Here is a 23,435-nt window from a genome sequence, read left to right on the forward strand (position 1 = left end):
AGACAATAAGATCTAAGGTTCACATATAGCAGGTATAGCAGGTATGCTATATGTGCTTGTCTAAGGATGAATGGATGAAGCTGGCAGTGCCTGGGTGCAAAGGTGCCAGGCCAGAGCTTCTTTCCTAATCATTTCAGAGAGGACCCTTTTTTTTTTTTAAAGATTTTATTTATTTATTCATGAGACACACACATACAAAGATAGAGAGGCAGAGACCTAGGCAGAAGGAGAAGCAGACTCCATGTAGGGAGCCTCCCAAGAGGACCCATTTCTTTCTTTCTTTTTCTCCTTTCTTTCTTTCTTTCTTTCTTTCTTTCTTTCTTTCTTTCTTTCTTTCTTTCTTTCTTTCTTTCTTTAGTACCCATTTTTTTTTTTTTTCCTTGAGTACCCATTTCTTGATCTCTGTTGTGTTTCCAGTTTAGAAGCAGAGATTCAGGGATCTCTGGGTGGCGCAGTGGTTTGGCGCCTGCCTTTGGCCCAGGACGCGATCCTGGAGACCCGGGATCGAATCCCACGTCGGACTCCCGGTGCATGGAGCCTGCTTCTCCCTCTGCCTATGTCTCTACCTCTCTCTCTCTCCCTCCGTGACTATCATAAATAAAATTAAAAAAAAAAAAAGAAGCAGAGATTCATTAGTGTCTTGCTTCCAGGCACTTCTCCAGTTCACTTATCAAATATTCACTAGGCATCTAGTGTGTTGGATATCTAGTATGGAAGATATAAAAGGAGAATAACCTATATACCATAACTGGCCCTCAGGAAACTTACAGGTTAGTTAGGAGCCTGAATTTTGCCTTCTTTCTTTTCTTTGCAAGTATTACCATTCAGGTATGGTGTAAAAGGTCATGGAAAGAGCTCCTCTTTCTCCTTATGGTGTGGCCTGGATGTAGACAGAGGGGAGGGTATGAAGAAAGGCTGCCCCATTTTTTTTAAAAGGTTTTATTTATTTATTCATGAGAGACACACACACACAACGAGAAAGAGAGAGGCAGAGACACAGGCAGAGGGAGAAACAGGCTCCACACAGGGAGCCCAACGTGGGACACGATCCCGGGTCTCCTGGATCACACACTGAGCCAAAGGTGGTGCTAAACCACTGAGCCACCCGGGCTGCCCGAAAGGCTGCCCCATTATGGGTGAAGTTACAGTGGGCTTCTTCATCTTACTCCCTGGTGGTAGGGTCTAACTCCTAGTATGCTTAAGAAACTGAACCAGTTCTCATTCACTGGATGACAGGAAAAGATACAAGATGAATGGGGTGGCCAGAGGGTTAGGGAGATGGTAGGGAGGGACAGAGCCTCAAGGGGGCCAGCTGGACAGAAAGGTAGCTCACAGAAGTTGAGTAGGAGATATTTTACCTGAAATAATTGTTCCATTATCCTTTCCTGTCCTCAGCAAAATATAAAGGGTCAAGGTTAGTTATTTTCCCCAGACTCCTCTGTGCAGGGCCGCTTAGGCATTGTTGTGACATTTACAGGCTGAGAAGGTCAGAGGAGGCCTGGCTTTGGATTTCCACATGGGGAAAGTTAGTTATTTTTTTTTTCCCTTGAATGAGGCTGCTTATTGCATCCTTTCCTAATCCTACTTTGTCTTGACATTCCCCTCTTATCTGAGATAGAGCCAAGAGCAGTGGTTCTCAAATTTAAACACGGGGCCACTTGGAGGGCTTGTTAAAACAAGATTGTAAGTTCTCACATCCAGAGTTTACTAATTCAGTAGATTGAGGGTAGAGCCTGAGAATATACATTTGTTTATTTTTTTAAAGTATTTATTTATTCATTTGTTCATTCATTCATTCATGAGAGACGCAGGCTGAGAGAGAAGCAGGCTCCCTGTAGGGACTCCTGGGACTCCAGGATCACTCCCTGAGCTGAAGGCAGACGCTCATTCACTGAGCTACCGAGGTATCCAGAGTATTTACATTTATAGCTAGTTCTCAGATGATGTCGATGCTGCTGGTCCTAACCACTTTGGGAGAACCACTGGCCTAGAGCAGCTAATTTGGTTGCTAATTTCCCACTCCAGTCATTTTCCCTCATTCTCCAACCACAGAGAAATTGGCCTTCACTTATCACAAGATTAACTTAAGGATTTCCTGACCATTAGGGTTATGGTAGAGTCAGACCCAGGATCTCCCTCCCTGTAAATCTTTGAGAATCTCTTCCACTGCCATGTGTCTGGGTGAGTGAAGATCTGTTCTCCCCCTGCCACAGGTCTTCCCTCCTCAGACAGGGAATCCCTAGACCTGAGCATTGCAGAAAGGGTTGCAGGTGGAGGCTGGGAGAGCAATAGAGGCCGAGTAAGCAGAGGGAACTCCCTTCCCTCCTATATTTCTGTTTCTTAGAGATTAAAATATTTGTTTCTTCCTGAGTTCTGCTTATGCCAATGTCTGGGAAACCATTTATGCTTAATGTCTCCAACCCATTAGCTGCCCGGCATGAGGTTCTGCTAATCAGGCTCCTTAATGGCAGTGCTCTGAAGAGTGAGGTAGTGAGTGTCTGCATCAGCCTCCCAGCCTCAGCTGGAGAGGAAGTGTCTAGACAAAGATCAGGGCCCAGATAGGCTCAGAGGTGTCCTGAGAATGATTCATGCCAGTGCAGGAAGCCCATCTGATAGTAACCTGTCCTCCCACATCCATTTTGGTAGACATGCCATAGTAGGCCCTCTGATCACCTTGGCTGAGATGGCAAGACCCTCCAATCCTACTCTAGCCTTCTTTCTCTTCACATTAGAGGACAGTGGGCTCCTTCAGAAACATATTCCTATTCCAGTGGCCCTCATCCAACATTCACTGAGTACCCCTATGCATGAATGTCTCTTTTCTATATCACCTGCTTCCCTGCTTCCCCCTTCAAAATCCAAAAAGCCTGTACTTTGTTCTACCATCAAATAGGTGGTAAGGGCCTTTGGCCAGGAATCTAGGTGATCCCTGAGGATTGTTTAGCTAAGACTGTGGTTCTGTGTTGCTGTTCCTTCTGCAGCCACTCTTGAAAAGTTTGGGTTCTGTGGCTTTGATCTACAGAAGAAATATTTGGAGTACTTTCTTTCTTTCTTTAAAAGATTTTATTTATTTATTTATTTATTTATTTATTTATTTATTTATTTATTTATTAAGATTTTATTTATTTATTCATGAGAGACAATGAGAGAGAGACAGAGACACAGGCAGAGGGAGTAGCAGGCTCCATGCAAGGAGCCCGATGCGGGACCCGATCCCGGATCCCAGGATCATGCCCTGAGCCGAAGGCAGACGCTCAACCGCTGAGCTACCCAGGTGTCCCAGATTTTATTTATTTATTCATGAGAGACACAGAGAGAGAGGCAGAGACATAGGCAGAGGGAGAAACAGACTCCATACAGGGAGCCCAATGTGGGACTCAATCCCGGGACTCCAGGATCACACCCTGGGCCAAAAGCAGGTACTAAACCACTGAGCCACCCAGGCATCCCTGGAGTACTTTCATTTAAGGGTGACTAGATGATATTGCCAGACAGGAGGCATGCCTTAAATCCAATGTCAAAGTATTTTTCTCTTGCTCCTCTTGACATCACATGATGCTTTTGGTCCTACTAGATAACTCAAACTCTTGGCAGCTCCACAAGATGCTAGGAGATGAAGATATCCTCCCCCCACCTACACCTCCTTCAGTGAAACACTTGAGAGAGGAGGTGAGTCTCTGTTATTAAGAGGCATGAAGGAGGGATCCCTGGGTGGCGCAGCGGTTTGGCGCCTGCCTTTGGCCCAGGGCGCGATCCTGGAGACCCGGGATCGAATCCCACGTCGGGCTCCCGGTGCATGGAGCCTGCTTCTCCCTCTGCCTGTGTCTCTGCCTCTCTCTCTCTCTCCGTGTGACTATCATGAATAAATAAATTTAAAAAAAAAAAAAAGAAATTAAAGAGGCATGAAGGAAGCCAGCATGTGCCAATGACTGGTTCATGCTTACCCTCTCCTCATTTCTTGGAACTTCAGGGGCTGGGACAGATTGAACATCTTTAATGGGAATCCCAACATTGAGTGAACCCTAAGAGCCATCAGAATCCCAGGGCTAGCTGAGTGAAGTAAGTCAATCGAAGAAGGACAAACATTATATGTTCTCATTCATTTGGGGAATATAAATAATAGTGAAAGGGAATATAAGGGAAGGGAGAAGAAATGTGTGGGAAATATCAGAAAGGGAGACAGAACGTAAAGACTGCTAACTCTGGGAAACGAACTAGGGGTGGTAGAGGGGGAGGAGGGCGGGGGGTGGGAGTGAATGGGTGACGGGCACTGGGGTTTATTCTGTATGTTGGTAAATTGAACACCAAAAAAAAATAAATTAAAAAAAAAAAAAAAGAATCCCAGGGCTAGATAATGCTGACTTTATTCCTTCCAGGCAGGGAGAGCTCATATAGGTACCTATATTCTGTGCAGCTGATTGGCCAAGAGCTTGGGGGCCTTCTCTTTCTTGCGTTTCTCATCCTGGCTCCTCAGCCTCAGGTCTGAGGCATGGGAAACTCTCTCCAATCTGCTGGAACAGAACACCACAAGCTGCTCCTGTTATGATCTGGGCTGCCAGGTCCCCAGCCTGCTGCTGCTGGAAGGAGACTATGATGTTAGTAATCAGTCCACAACATCCCTCCACATGTCAGTCCCTTCGTTTGGGGAGAGGGGAGCCCATTTGGAAAGAATCACATCGGAAGCAGGCAATTTGGGGAGCAATGGGGACAATGGATGAAGGGAAAGTGCTCCAGTAACCAACTGGGCAGAGCCATGTTTCCATCAGGCCACATGTCCACATTCTTTCCCCATAGCCCAGCCCCTCCACATGGCCTCTCCAGGCCCATCTGCCCAACTCTCATCCTCTTTCCTGCTCCCAGGCCCTGGAGAAATGACAGCATTCCCTCTGCCTTTGAGGCCCTACTCGACCCATGCCCAAGATATGAACCTCCCAGGTGGAGGCTGGCTTACAGGCAGAGGGTATAAGCAGGGCAGAGGCTAGAACTAGGTCTGGGCTGACGATCCTGTGTTCTAGGGCCAAGGGTAGACAGGCATACTTAGCAACTGAAATGTTACCTCCTTCTGGGCCCCCTTCTCTACCAGGACGTAATCTGCCAGAAGCAGGCCGAAGAGGTGGAATACTTATGCTTGACTCAGATCTGTTCCTTTCCTAGCTGCTAGCATTGGCAGATTGACCCCTCTGGGTCTCCGCTTCCTCATCTGTAAGATAAGGGCATTAGGTAGGTAATTAGAGAAGGAATGAGTAAACCGGGAACTGCAGTACAGATCTTAGTTATCCTTTTCATGCCCTGACCCTTTGGGCCCTCTAGGATGCCAGTCACACAGCAGATGCTGTCTGGTTTCCCTGAAGGGTCAGGATGCTCCCAGGAGGCAGCCCCATCCTGCCCAGGAGCAGCCAGAGGCCTGACATTTCTAGGAAAGGTTACTGTGAGCCTGTGTTGTTTTTCCAAGGGCCCAAGGTTGAGGGTGAGTGTGAAGCACTGAGGTCAGAGGAGCCACTGGGGGGGGGCTGGGGGTAGGGAGGGGAGGTAAGGTCTCATTTCCATTGCTTTGCCCTGGAAGGCCAGAGAGTGTGGGGTGTGTGCGTGAACACGCACAAAACTGCTCTCCTGCTTGGCTCTGGTTGGGTTTGAAGGAGGAATCCCCACTGGAGATTGATGTCACAGACTTGCCTTCCCCTCCCCCAGCCTCATCCTTGGTGATTTAAGGAAATTATTTGGACATAAGAGTTAATGAAAGTAGGTTGCTGTGTGTGGGCGAATTCATCACTGTCTTCCTGCATTCCAGGAGCAGATCTGTCTTTCAGGGTGAAATAGACTGGAGTGACTTTCCAAGGTCTGGGGAATAAAGGCTACCTTGGAAGGACAGGGTTGGTGGCAGCCTGGGTAGGGACTTGGGGAAGCTGGGGTGACTGCGAAGTGCCAAGTGCCTGTAGGGCTTTACTGGGAGGGCTTTCTTTCCCTTTTGTTCTGTAATTCTGGGGGAAAGGGAGGCAGAGGGTATGGGCATTGCTGAAAATGCTGCTGCCCAGACCCCTCAGCTCCCGCTGTGTCCTGCCCTGGGAAGTAGGTGAACCCTTACAGCCCCACTGCTCAGGACCAGGAGGGCTGTGTCTGCAGCTATTGTTGGCAGTGATGAAAGAGGTGGGGTGAAGGAGAAGTAAAGGAAGACTGATTGATGGGGTAAAGCTCTGGGGGGAACACAACTAGTTCTCTTCCCTTATTACCCCCCTATGCCCCCCTCCCCCATTTAAGCAGCTCAGCACTTCCAGGAGGTGTTTTGAAAGCACAAAGACCTAGTACTGCAAGGCTTGGAGGCTAGGAAAGTAGAGGCAATCAATGAAGGGAAGATAATTATGCAGGTGGGGGCAGAACTCCCTGGGCCAAGAGAGCACTGCTGCCCCTTCCAGCCTCACACAGCCAGGCCTTCCCCACAATCTAGGGGTGTGTGTATGAGGGGTGCATGCGCTCACACCTCCATTCTGCATGTGCACACCCGTGAGATGTTGGGAGGGAGGATGACTGGAGGAATGCTGGGGCTTGCTCCCCACCTCTCCAGCCCATCAGATGGTTTCTTTCAAATATTTGCTGAGCCTTACTTGGTCATGTCCACTCCTTAATCTTGCTTCTCTCTCTTCCACCAATTTCTCCAAGTCCTTCCTCTTTCCCCTACCTTTTTTTTTTAAGATTTTATTTTATTTATTCATGAGAGGCACAGAGAGAGGGAGAGAGGCAGAGACACAGGCAGAGGGAGAAGCAGGCTCCATGCAGGGAGCCCAACATGGGACTCGACCCCAGGTCTCCAGGATCAGGCCCTGGGCCAAAGGTGGCACTAAACCGCTGAGCCACCCGGGCAGCCCTCCCCTACCTTTCTATCTCTGATCTTAAATATGGGAAGCCTTGAAAGAGTCCCTTCCCCCCCACACCTAGCTGCCACTATTTAGGATGCAGGAAGAGAAGTTGAAATCAAATTAGAGGAAGACCTGGGAGTAGGGAGTGGTGTGTGGTTGGGAGAAGACAGCCTCTAGAGATGGGCTGTAGAATCCTATAGGCTCATGGAATGTTGGAGCTCAAGAGGCCTGAGGAATCTTCAAGTCTGTCCTGAGCCTGCACACAAGGAGCCAGACGTCCCTTTGGAAACAGCTATTGTCATCTGTAAATTCAATGGTGAATTTAAGGGGTCCCCCTGGCACCTGGAGGAGTTGCTGGGGAGAAGTGGGCTGTGTCTGTGCTCCTCAAGGCTGGCAGGGACCCCCATACCACATTCACTGAGATGATTCGCTGAGTGTGGTGCAGCCTCATCTGTCTTGAGGCCCAGAGGAGCCAAATGATTTTGCTACAGAATGTGACTTTCTCCTGAAGCCAGGATACCTGCAAACTGGACGGCATCCTCAGAGCTCGGGGCAGGTGCCCAGAGGCCAGGCTGCAGGATCCCCATGCGGCCGTGTCCTCAATCAGCAGTTGTCTGTTAATCCCCCTGCTCAGAGGCCCCTAAGGACACTGCCGGGCTGTGACTCAGATGTTGGCAGGGTGTAGACAGGGCGACATGCAGTGCGGGCAGGAGCTGGGGCCTGCGTTACCCCTCCCTCCCTCAGCCCTTGGCAGGCTGCAGTCCAACCAGGCAGCAGGGGGCGCCCCTGGGCCGTCCTGGGGACAGGACTTGGCTGCCGTCTAGCCTGGACTTTGAGGACTGGGCAGATTTTGTCTGTGCCCCTGTCAAATCTGAAGATGAGCTGGGCAGTCCCTCTGGGAACTGAAAGCTGTCATTCTCTGGCAGGCAAAGACAGGGATGAGAAAGAGGCTCTTCCGGCTGGTCTGAGACTCCTTGGGCTGAAAGAACAAGCTAGTAGGGCAGGTCTCCACCCAGGAACCACAGCCACGGTCAGTGAGTCCTAGTTTGGGGGCAGTATAGCTCCCACCTCTTACCAGTCCCCAGCAGCTGACCCTGGTTTGGCTGTCCTTGGAGAGCTGAATGTTCTTCAGAATGACTTCCCAGTTAATCTGTGTGGCTATTGTCCATGTCCTGGTTCTCCATCATGGGGCAGAAACCAAAAACAACTTCAGATCTATCCATCTTCCATGACTGTTCCCAGACCTACCTAGGAGGCAAGCAGAGATGGGGGTGAGTCAGAGACTGCCCAGCAGGGGTGTGCACACTCCTAACTTGAGCTTCCCTCAGGGAAACCTGGAAAGGGGGCGGCTTCCAAAGGCCCAGCTCCTGCTTTTTTTCCAGATGCATCCTTCAAATCTCCTCATCCCAAAGCCACCAATGGTCAGAAGTTCCTGGTTTCCAGTACCAGGGCCTGGGCGGTCAGATTGATGGGTACAAGGAGGGTGAGCCCTGTACTAGGTTATGCCACCCCAAGAGAAAAGCCTGATCGTTGGCTTCTAGCACCTCCGTGTTTTTCTGTCTAAACAATGAGAGGAGAGTCCAGGGCGTGATGGCTGGTGTGGAAGACAGGATCTTGGGGCTGCAGACAAAGATTGCTGCCAGCAGAGTTGAGGACACAGGCTGGAGTCTGTGAATGTATTGCAGGGGAGGACGTGACTGAGTCATACTCAGACCTGGTTTCTAACATCAGAACCCAGCATCACTGGTCCTCCCCAGAGTCTGGCTCTGCAGGAGCCCCATCTCATCCCACAAGGCCTCGGAGTTTCTGTGAACATTGAAGTAAGAGGTCTTCCAGAATTCTGAGGAAGGGGAGGAGAAAGACAAACACAGCATTGGGGGCCACAGCTGGGTGTTGCAGGAGAACTGCTATACCTTCCTTAGTGTCCTAGGGGTCCTGATGGCCCCAGCCCCAGCCACCCCTCATTGGGGCTTTCACGCTCAAGCTCCCCAGTGCAGTAGAGCTGAGGGGTGCAAATTCTGCAGTTTGTAGGTAGCCCTTTCCCTGTGTCCCCCAGCTCTGCCATCCAGGGTGCCTCCTGAGGTTTCCCCTTAAGTTCTTCCTGCTGCCGTGTTAGCCAACCCTCAGCTTGGGACACACCCTGCAGGCCCCTGGGACACCTGGCTGTGCATGCCACACTGTTGGACCAGTGGGCTTGCCTGTGAGGAAGGGGCCCCTATGATGAAGGCTGCATCACAAATTGGCCTGTTCACAGGTCCCAAAAGTCAGAGTGTTACTGGCCCCTGGAGGCCTGTTGGTGTTTTCAGGCAGGAAGGTGCTGAGGGTTTGGGAGCAATGTGTAGTTGTTCAGCCATCTCTGAGGACTCTTCACAGACATGAGACTTCAGGGGCCCTGGGTGGCTCAGTCCGTTAAGTGTCTGCCTTCAGCTCAGGTCATAATCTCAGGGTCCTGGGATCGGGTCCCACATGGGGCTTCCTGCTCAGAGGGTAGCCTGCTCCTCCCTCTCTCTCTCTGCTGCTCCCCCTGCTTGTGTGCTGCTCTCTTTCTCTCTCTCAAATAAATAAAACTATAAAAAGAAAAAGAAACAAAACCTCAGGTGGACCAGAGAAACAGAAGCCTCTAAGAGGCATTGTAGCTCCACCCATCCATGGATCCATGGATGTGGCTCTCTCACCCATTCTCTGGTGTCCCCTCCCTCAGCCTGGCAATCTGGCCTTCTGTATAGGGACAAAACCTTCTTCTATCCTTTTTTTCTTTTTCCCCTTCTTCCATCCTAAATGACCCTTTCCCCCTTTTCTCCAGGATACCAGCCATTTGCTAGACATCAGCCTGCTTGCAGAAGCTCAGGCTCCTAAGACAGAAATGAGAGAGGGCAGAAGTCAAAGTCATTCCTGGTCTAGCAGCAAGTTGAGAGTCCACAGTAGAGCCATTGGGAATGACACCCCCCACCCCCCACCCCAGGATTCCAGAAGCTTCTCATTTCCATGGTCTCTACTGCTGGGGGAACTAAGAGTTTGGGCCAGCTCAGTAATGGCTCCTCCATACATAATCTGAGGCCCTGGGGGAAGAGGGATGTAGGAATCAAAATAACAGCTCCTATTCACTGAGCACTTTCTATGGGTAAAATATTGGTCTAAGCATTTCATATGCTTTGCCTTATGTGATCTCCAAACAACTCATTGAATTGTGATCCTTATTTTACAGATGAGTAAGCTAGGCATGCACTTAATGGTAATAAAAATTAAAATAGTGATATTAATGAGAAGATTTTAACAGCTTTCATTTTTTTTAATACTGATCCAGTGCCAGGCTCTGTGCAAGCAGATTCTACGTATGATATTTCTAAATCCTGACAATTCTGTTATATTATCCCCAATCTCAGCTAAGGAAACTGAGATTGAGAGAGAAGTGACTCGTCCAAGGTCACAGGGTTTGCGAGAGTGACCAAGCCAAGAGCCACACTCACTTCTGATTCTGAAGCAGCTTGAGGTCATGATGCCTTAGCCATATGTCTCCCAAGTGGGTCATTATGGAAAGTGCAGGGGTCTGGCCTTTAAAAGCAGGGGTGTGCCGGGCTCAGAGGTGGGCTCCTGGCAAACCTGCTGTTGTGGGGAGCTGTGGGAGAGACTAGTCCCTTCCCACCTGACAGTGGGGGGCCTGAATGTTCTCTTGTCTCCCACCTGGGACTGGGCTGTGTCAACTCATGAGCCGCAGGAAAGCACTTTCTTGAACAGGGACGCAGGGGATGTTTGCTCTAGTTTGAAGCCTCTGCCTCCCTGCTCTCTGGTTTCTCTTCACTGTTGCTGTGAATCCTGCTGGGCTGCGGTTGCCTTGGTAACTTGGTGGGAAGCTCCTGAGGTTTTCTGGAACCAGAGAGGGCTGTGGAGGGGGAACCAGGTTCTGCTGGGCTGCCCATCACGGAGGAGGAGAAGAAACCATCCCAGTGTTTACTGCCCTTCCCACAACCAGATAGCCGGTCCTTCCCTAGGTTTAACCTAAACCTCTTCTGCAGCCTCTGCAGGAGCTTTGTAGCCTTTGGGGTGGGGCTTGAAGGGAGGGAGCCGCCTGGCTGCTCTGCCCTTTGGGTACGCTCCTGTGGTTGCCACAGCCATCTTGGACTGCTGCTTACACCTGTACCCTGGCCCCAAAATCATAATTGGTTTTATGAAGCTCACTGCTTCGGATATGAGAGACGGATAATTATGGTAAGGGGAAGTCAGGCCCTCCTTTGCTAGACTTGGCGGGGCCTCCAGAATGGCTGACTCCCAGGTGGGATCAGGGTGGGTGGGAGGGCTCCGAGCTGGGGCTGGGGCTGGAGGAGGGGCCAGGTCTTCAAGCTTGTGCTCCCCAGGATGGGATCAGGAATCTGAAGGAGCCCTCATATCTGAGGTGGACACCTGCAGCCGCCGTCTTAGGAGGGGTGGGCTCCTCTTCTGGAGACCTCAGGCTGCTCTCTTGGGCTTCCGGGCGGGGCGGTTCCTACATGGGGCTGCCCGGGCTGTGCCAAGAAACCCTTCCTCTTGACACGCTTTTACCCATGGACCCTTCCTTCCTCCCTGGCTCCTTCAGCCTTCTGTCTTCTCTCCCGCACTCCCGCACTCCCGCACTCCCGCACTCCTGGGCTGAAACGTGATCTCTTCCTCCCTCAGACTAGTCCTCTATAACTGGCTTCTACTGCCCTCAGTCCCAGTCTAGCATCGGTGTCTCCATCTGTCTCTGTCCCCCTCTGCCTACCTTTCTGTCCTCCCCAGGTGGCAGCTGACCCCCTGCCCACTGGCCGGCAGCTCCCTCACTGGGCCGGACACACTGCTACCAAAGGCAGGGGCTGAGGTGGGGGCAGGCCCTGCAAGGCATTCCCCTGACCCTGGATGGCCCCCTCCAGCTTTGCGGCCAAGAGGAGCCTGGAGGGCAGTGGGGGGACACAGGTGGATGTGCTTCCCCGTCGGCTAGGAGCTGGGGTCCAGTGTTGTGACTTCCAGGGAATCTCCATTGCCGACTCTGCCCCTGGACCAGGCCAAATGTCCATGCCCTATGTCCCTTAGCCCCTGGGAAGGATCTTTGACAGCTACTCCGGCTCTCGTTATGGTGCCTTATGCCCTCCTCCAAACAGGGAGAAGGTGGCCGACCCATCCATGGCAGATGCATAAGCACGCTCTCAGACCCAGCTGGTCACTGGATGTGCCTGCCAGTGGAACACAGTGACCTCGGGAAGACGCTAACCTGCTCCATGTCTTGCCAGACTCCTCCCTTGCTTGCTGCCTCAGTGGCTAGCTCCCCAAGGAGTTGCATCCCCCCGCCCCCCCCCCCCCCCCCCCCGCATTGCTTCCTCTTTAAAGTAAGTCCAACCCTAAAGGGAAAGAAGGAGGGAGCAATGAAACTAGAGCTGCCCAGGTCAGAAGGGCAGAGTCCCAACTGCAGAGGCCAAGCCCTCCTCCTTCTGCTCCTCTTCCATTTAATTAGCTAATGTCTGTAAAGGGCTGGGCCGCAGAAAAGCCCTGTACAAATGTTGAGCACAATTTCATTTCCAAGACTCGCCAAGAATATATTTGCAGACTTGAGCGAAAGGTCACTGGGCCTGCCCAGGACATAGGGAAGCCTCCCTGTGGGGCTCAGACAGAGGACCCGGGGAAGCCAGGGCAGGGGAACTAGAGGCCACCATGGAGGCCAGGGTCCCAGCTCCTTGGTGTTCTAGCAAGGCACCGTGCCTGCCTCCCCCTGCCCTCCACCCTCCGTGACAGCCCGGGTCCTCCAGGCTCAGCCCTCTGTAGGGACCAGCCCCGGGGCTGACCTACCAGGAGATGACGTGAATATCCACAGTAGCTAATATCTACTGAACACTTATTGTGTGCCAGGCTGTGCTAAGGGGGCTCTCTCTCTCCAGCCTGGGGAGACGTGGCTGCTCTCAGGGGTAGTGGGGTACAGGAACTTTCCAGGGGGAGGACTGTCTTTGTGCCGCAAGCTCAGGTCTGCCAGAGGTCTTTAGGAAACATTTAAGGCGGGGGGGTGGGGGGGGGATCATTTATGTTTTCTGACCATCAAGAAGAGTTCCTACTTCTGTAATCCAGGTCCCTGTAATGTAGATGCTCTGCGAGCTTCTGGACTCTCTGCTCCTTGCCCCAGATGGCAACTCACCTGGGCCTACATCCTTATTAAAGATCCCTGAAGCCAATTAGCCTTGACAAGGAACAGCCTTCCAATGTTTGGTGCTCCCAGGCCTGTTTATGGGAACCTACCCAACTCAGGACTCTACACATATGATGCTGAGGAGTAGCTGCCTCCCTTCAGTTCTGGGCAGGATTGGTGGCAGGGGCAGGAAGGCAGAGGCAGGACAGGGAAATAACCAGCCTCACCTTTCATGGCTCCATTATCAGGGTGAGTGCTTCAGGAGGGGGAGGGGGAGAAAGAGAGAGAGAAAAAAAAAATGGAGGGTTCAGGAAGAGCAGGCAGGCCAAGCTGGGAATGCTGCTGTTTCTCACGTCTCCTGGGCCTCCTTTGTCTCCATCCCCTCACCCTCTTACAATCTGAACAGAGCTGGAATGAGCTTCCTGGGTCCTTGGGCCCCCAACCCCCACGGATCTCAACTGTGTCCCTACTTGCTCTTCTCTGGCTTCCCTCCAGAGTCCAGGGGCCTCCATGTGTCATCAGTTCTTTATCATTCTGATAAAAGTCATTAGTCCTTGAAAAAGTATGACTCCCCAGCTGAGGCTGGCTGCCCCTCCCCCGCAACCTGGGAAGGATCGCGAATACTGGGAGACACTGTTGGGAACGGAGTAGGGAGGGATGCAGTTGCACAGACACAGATGCAGTGATGCTGGTTCCTGGGGCTGTGTGTTGATGGGCACAGACCGACTGGTGCACACAGCGTACACCTTTCCACACAGGCTCGGGGGCGGTTCCCATTACACCAGGGGCCCAGGGGACTGTATTACTGCAGCCACACTGGCCACACTTGCTCGCTTCCCACACTGCCCTCGTCCTCCAGACCCGAGGCGCGGCTTCCCGAGCCTCCACCACTGCAAACCCAGAAGCTGGGCTCCCAGGACTTGGCTGGGGGCGGGGAGGGAGTGCAGGAGCCAAGGTTAGAGACCTGCAGGTCCCGTTAGCCGTGGGAAGCATGGCCGGAATATCCAAGCCCCAGGCCAAAGGCACCGGTCCTGATGCATCACATCCCCATCCCTCCCTGCTGGGAAGCTCCTCTGGGCGGTAGAGCCATTTAGGGATTAGAGCCACTTCCTCCAGAAAGCTGCTTATTCAGAAGGTGCTTTCAGTTAATTTGCATTTACTTTATGGATGTTATAATGTGTGGAAGAGAAGCCTCAGCCTGTCCACGTCCCTATCCCAAGCCTCCACCTCTCCTCCAGCCAGGCCTCTGTCCTCTGTCCCCACTGAGGGCACTGTGGGGCTAAGCTGTGCCTGGAACCCCTGGGGGCCCTGAGGGGGGGGGGGGGGGCTGAGCTGTGCCTGGAACCCCCAGGGGCCCAGAGGGGAGTTGGGGTGGGGGGACACGGGCAGTGGACCCTGTTCCCTGGGGGCAGCTCTAGGGACGGCCTGAGGGGCCTGGCTGAGAGCTTTCCCCAAAGAGAGGAAAGCAGCCTAAGGCCCTGCGAGGAGGAGAATGAGGGGGGCGTCCCACTCCAGGACAGGTACAGACCTGTACTAGGGAAGAAGTGATGTGACTGTTTGGAGGCGGGAGGCCACAGGGTTGGATGGAGTCACCTTCGGCCTCTGAGACTTCCTCTGGCAGCACCTCCCATACATGCCGTTTATTCAGAGAATATATAATTAGTGCCTACTGTGTGCCACACCCTGTGCTGCACATCCCAAACGCCTCTATGTGAGCAAGACCCTGTGGCCCCTGCCCCACAGAAATTCCTGTCTCATTTCCCACAGGAAACGAGGGAACAAGCCAATGAATATAGAATTACAAGTTATATAAAATGTCATTAGTACTATAAAGTGACCAGCTAGGGCGCTGAGAAAGGAAGGGGGCCTACTTTGGGTGAAGCCATCAGGGAGTGTGTGACATAGGAACAGCTGGAACAGAAGCCACAGGAAAAGCATTTCAGATTGTAGGAACTATGCTGCCAGCAAAGGGCCTGTGGCAGGACTGATGGAGAAACACAGCAATGAGAGGAGGAACGGTTAGATCGGCTAGGTTGGGCAGGGGCCAGTCCTGTGAGCCACAGCAAGGGACTTAGCATTCTCCTGGGGAGGAGGGAAACTGATCCAGGCCTCATCAGGGACACAAAGGGCATGATTTGACCTCCAGTCAGCAGGAGCCTGTGAGACAGGTGGTGGTGGCTGTAGGCAGGCCACTGAGGAAGCTGTGGCCCTCATCCTAGCAGAGGGGTGAGAAGGGGAGAAGGGACCCTTCCAAATTCCAAATTCCAAGGGGAGAATCAGGGACACCTGGGGGCTCAGTGGTTGAGCGTCTGTCTTCGGGCCAGGTAGTGATCCTGGAGTCCTGCATCGGGCTTCCCTGCAAGGATCCTGCTTCTCCCTCTGCCTGTGTCTCTGCCTCTCTCTGTGTCTCTCATGAATAAATAAGATCCTTAAAAAAATAAAGGGAGAATCAGAGTCCTCAAGGTACCTGCTAGATATGAATCAAAAAGTCCTCTATTTTTTTTTAAGATTTTATTTATTTATTTGAGAGCAAGCGTGTGAAGAGGGAGGGGAGAGGGAGAAAGAGAAGCAGCCTCCCCACTGAGCTGGGAGCCCAATGTGAGGATCAGTTCCAGGACCCTGGGATCACACCCTGAACCAAAGGCAGCTGTTTAGTGGACTGAGCCCCCCAGATGCCCCATCTCTCTGTCCTTTCTTGATTTGTCCTTTTATCACCCCTGAGGTCCTTTGATGTAACACCCAAGGTACACCATGAGATTTCCCATCCCAGTTTAGGGCAAGGCCATGGCTGGTACCTCCTCAACCCTGTGTCAGCCCATAATATGGGCTCTGTGTTTTCTTTTAAAAAATAATGTATTTTTTTTTTATTTTTTAAAAGATTTATTTATTAATTCATTCATTCATTCATTCATTCATGAGAGAGACACACAGAGAGAGAGGTAGAGACATAGGCAGAGGGAGAAGCAGGCTCCATGCAGGGAGCCCGACGTGGGACTCGATTCCGGGTCTCCAGGATGAGGCCCTGGGCTGAAGGTGGTGCTAAACCGCTGAGCCACCCAGGCTGCCCTATTTATTTATTTTTAGAGAGAGAGCAAGACTGTGCAAGCAGGGGGAGGGGGCAGAGAGAGGGAGAGAATCTCGTTTTTTTAAGATTTTATTTATTTAAAACAGAAGAGAGAGCAGGGGGAGGGGCAGAGGGAGAGGATCTTAAGTGGCCTCTGTACTGAGAGGCCTATCTCATGACCCTAAGATCACAACCTGAGCTGAAATCAAGAGTTGGACGCTTAACCAACTGAACCACGCATGCGGCCCTGGGCACTGTGTTTTTGAGACTGTCCAGGGAAGGGGCCCACCTGCCTCCGGGCACATCCCGCAGGACAGGAAGAAAATCATCATCCAGGGAGGAGGGGTCAGCTTCAATGCCTTTGGGCCCAGTTGCTCCACGGCATGTTCACAGAACTGCACAGGGTAGGGCCTTGTCCAGATGGAGCCTGGCTGAATCAAGACACAGCTGCCCACCTCCATTCCCCAAGCCAGGGCCTCAGAGACCCCAGAGCCAGTTCTAGTTCTCCCAGTTACCCTCCTACTGTCAGTTAGGGGATACGATGGATGTTGGAATGATAACTGGAGGAGGGGACAGCAGAGAGCCTGAGTCACCCTCCCAGGGATGTAGGAATATGAGGCCAGGATCCTGTGCTTGAACATTTACAGGTAGGTAGCACTCAGGATTGAAAACTGATTTATAGTCCGCAGGCAGGCAGGAGGGATTGGGAGCAGGTGGGGAGCTCTGTGCACAGTGCAGCCGCGTTGGGCAGCGGTAATTATATATTACATTGAACTGTCCTTGCAGCACAGTGAAGGGCAGTGGGAATGAGCCTCTAAATCACGCTTCCCTGATGCTCCCATAGCTCACCTCCCTGTGATGTGGCCCCAGAGCCCTGGACTGACACTTCTCAACACATGCGCACACACACAGCCTGGGGGGACTCAGAGCAGGAAGATGGGATGCTACCTCTGGCAGCTTCCAGGGGCTACTCCTGCTACATGCCTCATGGTTTATTGCCCCCCCCCCCATACAGCTCCTACATTCTTTATCCCTCCTCTTCCACTGGGGCCCGAATGTGGGCTGTGTCATTTGGAGAAGATATCCCTGCCCACCCTTCATTGGTTTGCTCCTGCAGCATCTCTCTTCTGCACACCACAGTAACTACCTTAGTTCGTTTGGGACCTCCTCACTTCTCTTTTGGATTTCTGCAGCTGACTCCTAACTCACCATTACCCCTAATCCATCATCCTTTGCTTTGTTGCTATGGTGATCTCCCTGCGTGCGCGCACGCGCACGCGCACACACTCTGGCCATAATCTTGATCTCACTTGTCAGGTAGGGAGAGATGGCCAAAAGTTTTGGGTTCTTGAGGGCCCAAGAGGGAAGAAGCTTCTCCAGGCTCTTCTGAGGTTGGAGATTTTTGGCATATCTCTCACCCTGAGCTATGAGCCCGGAATAACTCTGGTACTCATCCTTCCTTCCCTGACTAGATCCTGGTCCCTGGCCCAATCACCTGGACTTCCCACCAGTCCCCTTGTCTCTCTCCAGGCCCAGGCCCCTGGCCACAGATGGCTGGTGTTTCCTGGTTCGTTAGGGAGGTGGTAGTGCCTGATGGTGCTGAGAACAGGCTCTGAGGTCGAACATAGAGATTTGAATTCTGGTACAGGACCGTGCACGCATTATCCTAAGCAGCCAAGTGATTGAGATCATGAACTCTGCAGGCAGACTGCCTGCATTTGAATCTTGCCTCTGCTACTTACTCGTTAGTCTCGCTAAGGAAACATTTTTAACCTTCCTGTGCATTTCCCCCATTTCTAAAACAAGGATGAGACTACTGCCTGGCTCTGAGGGTTGTGGTATGGATTAAATGAACAGGATAATAGCAGCTTGCTGGTACAATAGTGTTGTGAATCTAAGCTCTTGTTTGTAGCTTCACCTCCCTGAACCTCAGTTTCCTTGTCTGCAACAAATCTCCATAACACGTCTCCTCCTTGCCTCAAGGTTGTTGTGAAGATCCAAAGACAGATTCTCTTTAGAAACTCTCAAAGGCTTTATAAATGTAAGGTATTATTATTTATTATCAGGTACTTGCTCCCTGAGATTTCTCAGGCAGGAGGGCCACATTCCCTTTAATAACAAGCAGCCACCTTTATCCTCCTCCTCCACCAGCCTGTGGAGTCCTGGAACCCTGAGTGGTCCTGGGAGGTCATCTGGTCCTCTCATACCCAGAGGAAGGGGCACACAAGGTCACGTGGACAGACTGGCATCTCTAATAGAGGAGGCTTCAAAGGAGGCTGTAAATTCAACTAAGAACAGAGTCTAGGCTCTTCATGGCAGAGATGGACCAGATTTTTGAGTCCCAAGGCTTATACAATTTGGGAATGCCCTCTTTCAGAAAAATAATACAAAATTATGAACATGAAATTAAATGCAGGCTTTGGGAGAAGCCTGTGCAAATAGGAGCTTAAACTTCATTAGCTTCATGGAAAATCCACCTCTGCCACCGTGTCAGGGGGGCAGTTTGACAAATACTTGTCATTTGGTTGCTCGTGGCTCAAACAAACCACTTCCACATGTTACAAATCCGGAGGACTGTGGTGGGCTCTATCTCCATCCAGACCCCGAAAGTCCTTACATTACATGAGCTGTAGATCCTCTTCTGCCTCTACTTTGGGCTAATTGTTTTTGTTTTTGTTTTTTAAAGATTGTGTTTATTTATTCATGAGAGACAGAGAGGGAGAGAGGCAGAGACACAGGCAGAGGGAGAAGCAGGCTCCACTCAGGGAGCCCAACGTGGGACTCCGTCCCAGGTCTCCAGGGTCACACCCTGGGCCAAAGGCAGGTGACAAACCACTGAGCCACCCAGGGATCCCTAGGGCTAATTGTTCTTTTGCAAGACCTGCAAGCTATTTTTTTTTTTTGCTTTCAATATATTTGCATGTGATTTGTATCATATTAATATTCACATTCTTCCATGGACAGCTTCCTCTGCCTCAGATTAGCTAGATTTTTGGGACTTAGGTAACAAGTGAGATTCAATTTTGTTTTTTCCCAGGATGGAGGAGGAAAGATATATTCAGTGTAGGAGCGGGTTGGAGAGGGGGGTGATGACAACCCTCGCCTTGGAGTCAGGGTCTACAGTCTTTGGCCCTACTCAGACCATCTTCCTCCACATATTCCTGTTCCCTGCCAACTTCATCCACCCCCAACTTCCCTGCAATTATGATGTTGAAGATGCACATATTCCGGGAGCCACACATGCTAGGCTTACTTTGGTTCGATTTTGAAGTCAAGAAGCACGTGGTGTTTAGGTGCCGGAGATAAAACCACATCGGAGTTCTTCGGGTCACCGGCAGAGAGAATCAGCTCCTAGAATGCCTCAGCTCAGTCCCCCCACTGGCAGAAGCAGATGGCAGGTGGGAGTGTGCGCGCATGTGCATATGTGCACACACATGCACGTAAGCTGTGTACACATGTGTCAGACAGTGAATACTTATGGCACACTAGTATCTCTACTAAGGCAAGCAGAGGAAGTAGAGGTGAGGGTGTGGGAAGAAGACCTCCGTCTAAGAAAACCGCATGCTAAATGCATTAAACGCGTGGTTCTAAATGTGGTGAGGGTGCAACCTGCTTCCCCAGCGGGCCTGTGATGGGGAGGCAAGAAGAAGCTAGCGAGTCAAGAAAAGGTCTTAGGGCAGGGGTGGGGATCAGCTGCCTGTGTCACCAGCAGCTCCAGCCATGACGTCACCCCTGCTCCCTCCTCCCCAGCGGTGAGTCACCAGGGCCCAATCAATGCCGAGGTGCATCTGTCTGCACTCTTTATGCTCCGGTGAGCGGTTCATGCTTCTTCCACGCAGGCCAGCCTCTACTCCCTGGTGCCCAGGGGACCCTGAGCACCCCCACCCTGGGCTTATCTGTCCTTGAAGCCCCGTCATAGAAGGCAGGAACCCTTGTTTGTGGGAGAGGCAGTCTGAGGGAGAGGGAGCAGAACGGGAAGACTTGCAGAGCCAGCCTGTGGTGAAGGAGGGGAGAAAGAGGAAGGGCCAGAGGAGGGGCACGGAGAGGGGAAGGCCAGAAAAGAAAGGGGAAACAGAGAACTGGGATTGGGGATGGGGGATGGGCCGAGGTACAGCTACCTGCTCAGGACCTTAGGGCCATTTGGATCCCTGGCCCTCCCCTCCAGCAGTATTCAGGTACCCAGACCTAGTGGTGTAGGGGTGGCGCCAGCCTCAAACCACCTTCCCCAGGAGGGGATCCCAGTATCTGCTATCACCCACCTCCCCACTGAGGCCTCAGCCTGGTCCCACCCTCCTCATCGGAGTCGAGGCTGGAGACACTGGGAACAAGAGAGGCTGGTCACAGGGAGTCAGTGGCACAGAGCGGAAGGCAGTCCCCACTGGGGCAGCTCTGGTGTCTCTTTTGGGACTGTGGCTTTTCCCTAAAGCCTTGGCATTTGTCCCACAACTGTTCCTTCTAGCCTCACCCTCGTGCTCAGTGGCAGCCCGAACGTCATCACTTGTCACTGACGAGATCAGAACAGGGGCCCCTTTATCCAACAGTGACAAGGACCGGGTTGCCCAGTTCCTGTGACTCTAAGCTCCCAAGATGCAGTTTGTTCCTGCTGTAAGGTGAGCTGCTGCAAGGCCACAGAAACCTTTGGGTCTCTGAGTCCCCAACGTGGCACCAGAGGGTAGGGCTGGGGTTTACAAGACCACAGGGTGCTTCTCCCCTCAGCCTGCTGTGGGTGAGTGTCTCTACAGGAAGGAAGCCTGTCTCCAGGCCTCATTTCTAAGTCTATCAACAACAATCACACAGATCCTAATAATAATAATAACAACAACAACAACAGCAGCAGCCGTTTCCTGAGTTACATGCCAAAGGCCTTGTTAGCGTCTTAAGTACCTTATTTCATCAAATTCTACAACATCGCTGTGGGATAATCAGCTCCTGGAAAGCAAAGGAGGGCACTTGGGATTCCAGAGGTTGCCCGAGGTTTCACAGCCCAGGGTAGAGCTGGAATTTGATCCCAGACCTGTCAGATTTCTCCTCCCTCAACAGTACAGCCTCCTTCTTGGTTTTTAGTTGCAAATCCAAAGCCTTTGTCCATTAGCCCTCTGTCCTGCACCAGCTGTGAGAGACCCCATTGGCTAGGACGTCCCTCCTGCTGGCTCAGGTTAGGTCTGGAGTTCCTCTCTGGACCTTGGGGTTGAGGTGGTGACAGGAGAGCAGTCCTGACCTTGTCTCGGTCGCCTGCCCCGAGGGAAAGCAGTGGCATCTCCAAATTGACTTAAATAAGAAATGTACAGTGGCGGCAGCCATCCCTCACTTGGCCTTCACTTGCCCAAGGCAGAGAGATTTTAATTTTCGAGCCATAATGAGAAAAAGAAACTCAGAATTCAAGAATATTCCAGTGAAGCAGTCAAAATAGCTGTCCAGACTCTGAATGGGGTTTATGTAAATCAAAACTTCCCTCTCCCTCTCCAGTACCAAGTGGGCTTGAAGAAACAGGTCTGGGCCACGACCCAGTTGGTCACGGTCCCCATGACCCTGCTCTGAGGTCAGACGGCAGGCCCACCTCCACCCTGGGGTGCTGAGCCGACAGCAAGGGATAGAAGCCCTCCACTCCCTCCCAGGACAGACTGGCCTCCATCAGGGTGGTCATGCATGTTGAGCAAGGCCCTTCACGTGAAGCTGGGAGGAGGTGTGGGGAGCTCCGCAGCCCCCAAGGCTAGCTCCCTGAGGCACAGTTGGTGCAGTCTACCGCTGCTTCCCCTTCTCCCAAATGCTGGTCACTCACCACGAAGCCCTGTGTCCCCGAGGACTCAGGCCAGGCGTCCTGGGTGGGCACAGGCTGCCTCGGAGGGGGAGTGGCTGAGACCTGGCTCAGTTCCTCTGATCTTCAGTCTGTCCTCAAGGGAACATCCTTTCAAACGTGGCTGGAAACTGGGCTGGTAGGGGTGGCAAGGGCCCCGAAGGGGTGTGCGCACCTGGTGCTGGCATGCAGCCCTTGGCTCTCTGCCATCCCCTCGGTTCTGGACTTGCTCCTTCCCCCTCTCCTCGCCTCTCCTCTCACTTATCTGAGAGACGTTGGTTGAGGAGCCAACTATGTGCCAGGATCTGTGCGGGGTTCAGAGGCTAAGTAAGTAAACGAGTCCAGTTCCAGTTGCTGGGAGCAGGGAATTGTGATCCAGCATAGAGCGTGCTCAGCAATCAGGGGCGGAGTTGCTCCAGAACTCTGGGGCACACTGACTGGGCCCAAACACTGCCTCCGTCTCAGTCCTTGCATTGTGACCGCAGGCGGATCGTCCTCCCCCAGTGAGCTTCAGGTTCCTCACCTGTGAAATGGGGATGACCCTTACCATCCAGGGTTGGTGTAAGACTGGAATAATCCTGGTACATTGCTTGGAACAGCGCCTGGCACACTGCAAACCCTTACCAAAGGCCAACGAGTCTTATTTTAAGTATTCCTCTGATAATGCTGACGTTTAACACCTCGTACTGGAGGTTAACCTTGAGCTAGCCATGGCTCTGGGGATACAGCAGTGGACTTAACCGTGACCCTGCTCCCTAAGGGTTCCCCAGCCTATTGGGGTGACAGATGTCCTAACGACCCCTGAAAAAGTGTGATCCCTACCATCGTCACACTGGAGCTGTCACTTCCTGAGCTGTGACCATGTATTAGGCACAACACTGGGTTTTTTTTATTTATTTGTTTGTTTATTTATTTATTTATTTATTTATTTATTTTTTATTTTAGTCTTCTATTTAAAATATTTTATTTATTATATGTAGAGAGACCACAAGCAGGGGGAACAGCAGGTGGAGGGAGAGGGAGAAGCAGGCTCCCCACCGAGCAGGGAGCCCCACATGGGGCTCAACCCCAGGACCCTGGGATCATCATCTGAGCTGAAGGCAGATGCTTAACCAACTGAGCCACTAGGCACCCCCACAATACTAGGCTTAAAGATACGTTTATCCCTAGTTCCTCCCTAATCCTGAAAGGGCAATAGCATCTCCATTTTGCAGAGGTTCTCTACTACTTAGTAGCTTGCTCATGGTCAGGCTATTTGCAGAGTCAAGCACGGAGTTGAAGGAGTGTATCAGCTCTGCCTAAAAAGAAATGAGGAAAGCTTGTAGAGAGAGGTGATCTTTGATCAGGATCTTGAAGAGTGAGTAGGAGTTTTCCAGGAGTTAAGGTGGAGGAGGAGTGAAATGCTGTAGCAGTGCTGTGGGTCTGTTGCAGAATGATCTGCGGGTCCCCAGGCTGGAGCCCTTGTGTCCCACCTCAGGGAGTGCTACACGGGACCATGGTTCCCTGAACCCACCTGACAGCCGTCGCCCTGTGTCCCTCAAGACCATATCAGAACCTACATGAAGGGTGATTTTTTTTGTTTTAGAAAGATTTGTTTATTAG

General features: G+C 51.8%; 1 long non-coding RNA gene across 2 annotated transcripts; it reads right to left on the reverse strand.

The window, feature by feature from the left end:
- Positions 1–4,348: 4,348 nt before the first annotated feature.
- Positions 4,349–22,458, reverse strand: LOC112650212 (uncharacterized). 2 transcript variants are annotated; one of them, XR_004803464.2, is made up of 4 exons: positions 21,819–22,458; positions 7,927–8,099; positions 5,057–5,200; positions 4,349–4,574 (listed from the first exon to the last, which is right to left on the reverse strand). It is a non-coding gene; the product is annotated as an uncharacterized LOC112650212 (long non-coding RNA). The 2 variants fall into 2 exon arrangements; XR_003130031.3 differs by having other exon boundaries at positions 4,349–4,577; positions 21,819–22,457.
- Positions 22,459–23,435: the final 977 nt, after the last annotated feature.

This window comes from Canis lupus, chromosome 11 (genome assembly GCF_003254725.2).
Source record: "Canis lupus dingo isolate Sandy chromosome 11, ASM325472v2, whole genome shotgun sequence".
In the NCBI taxonomy this organism is placed as follows: domain Eukaryota; kingdom Metazoa; phylum Chordata; class Mammalia; order Carnivora; family Canidae; genus Canis; species Canis lupus.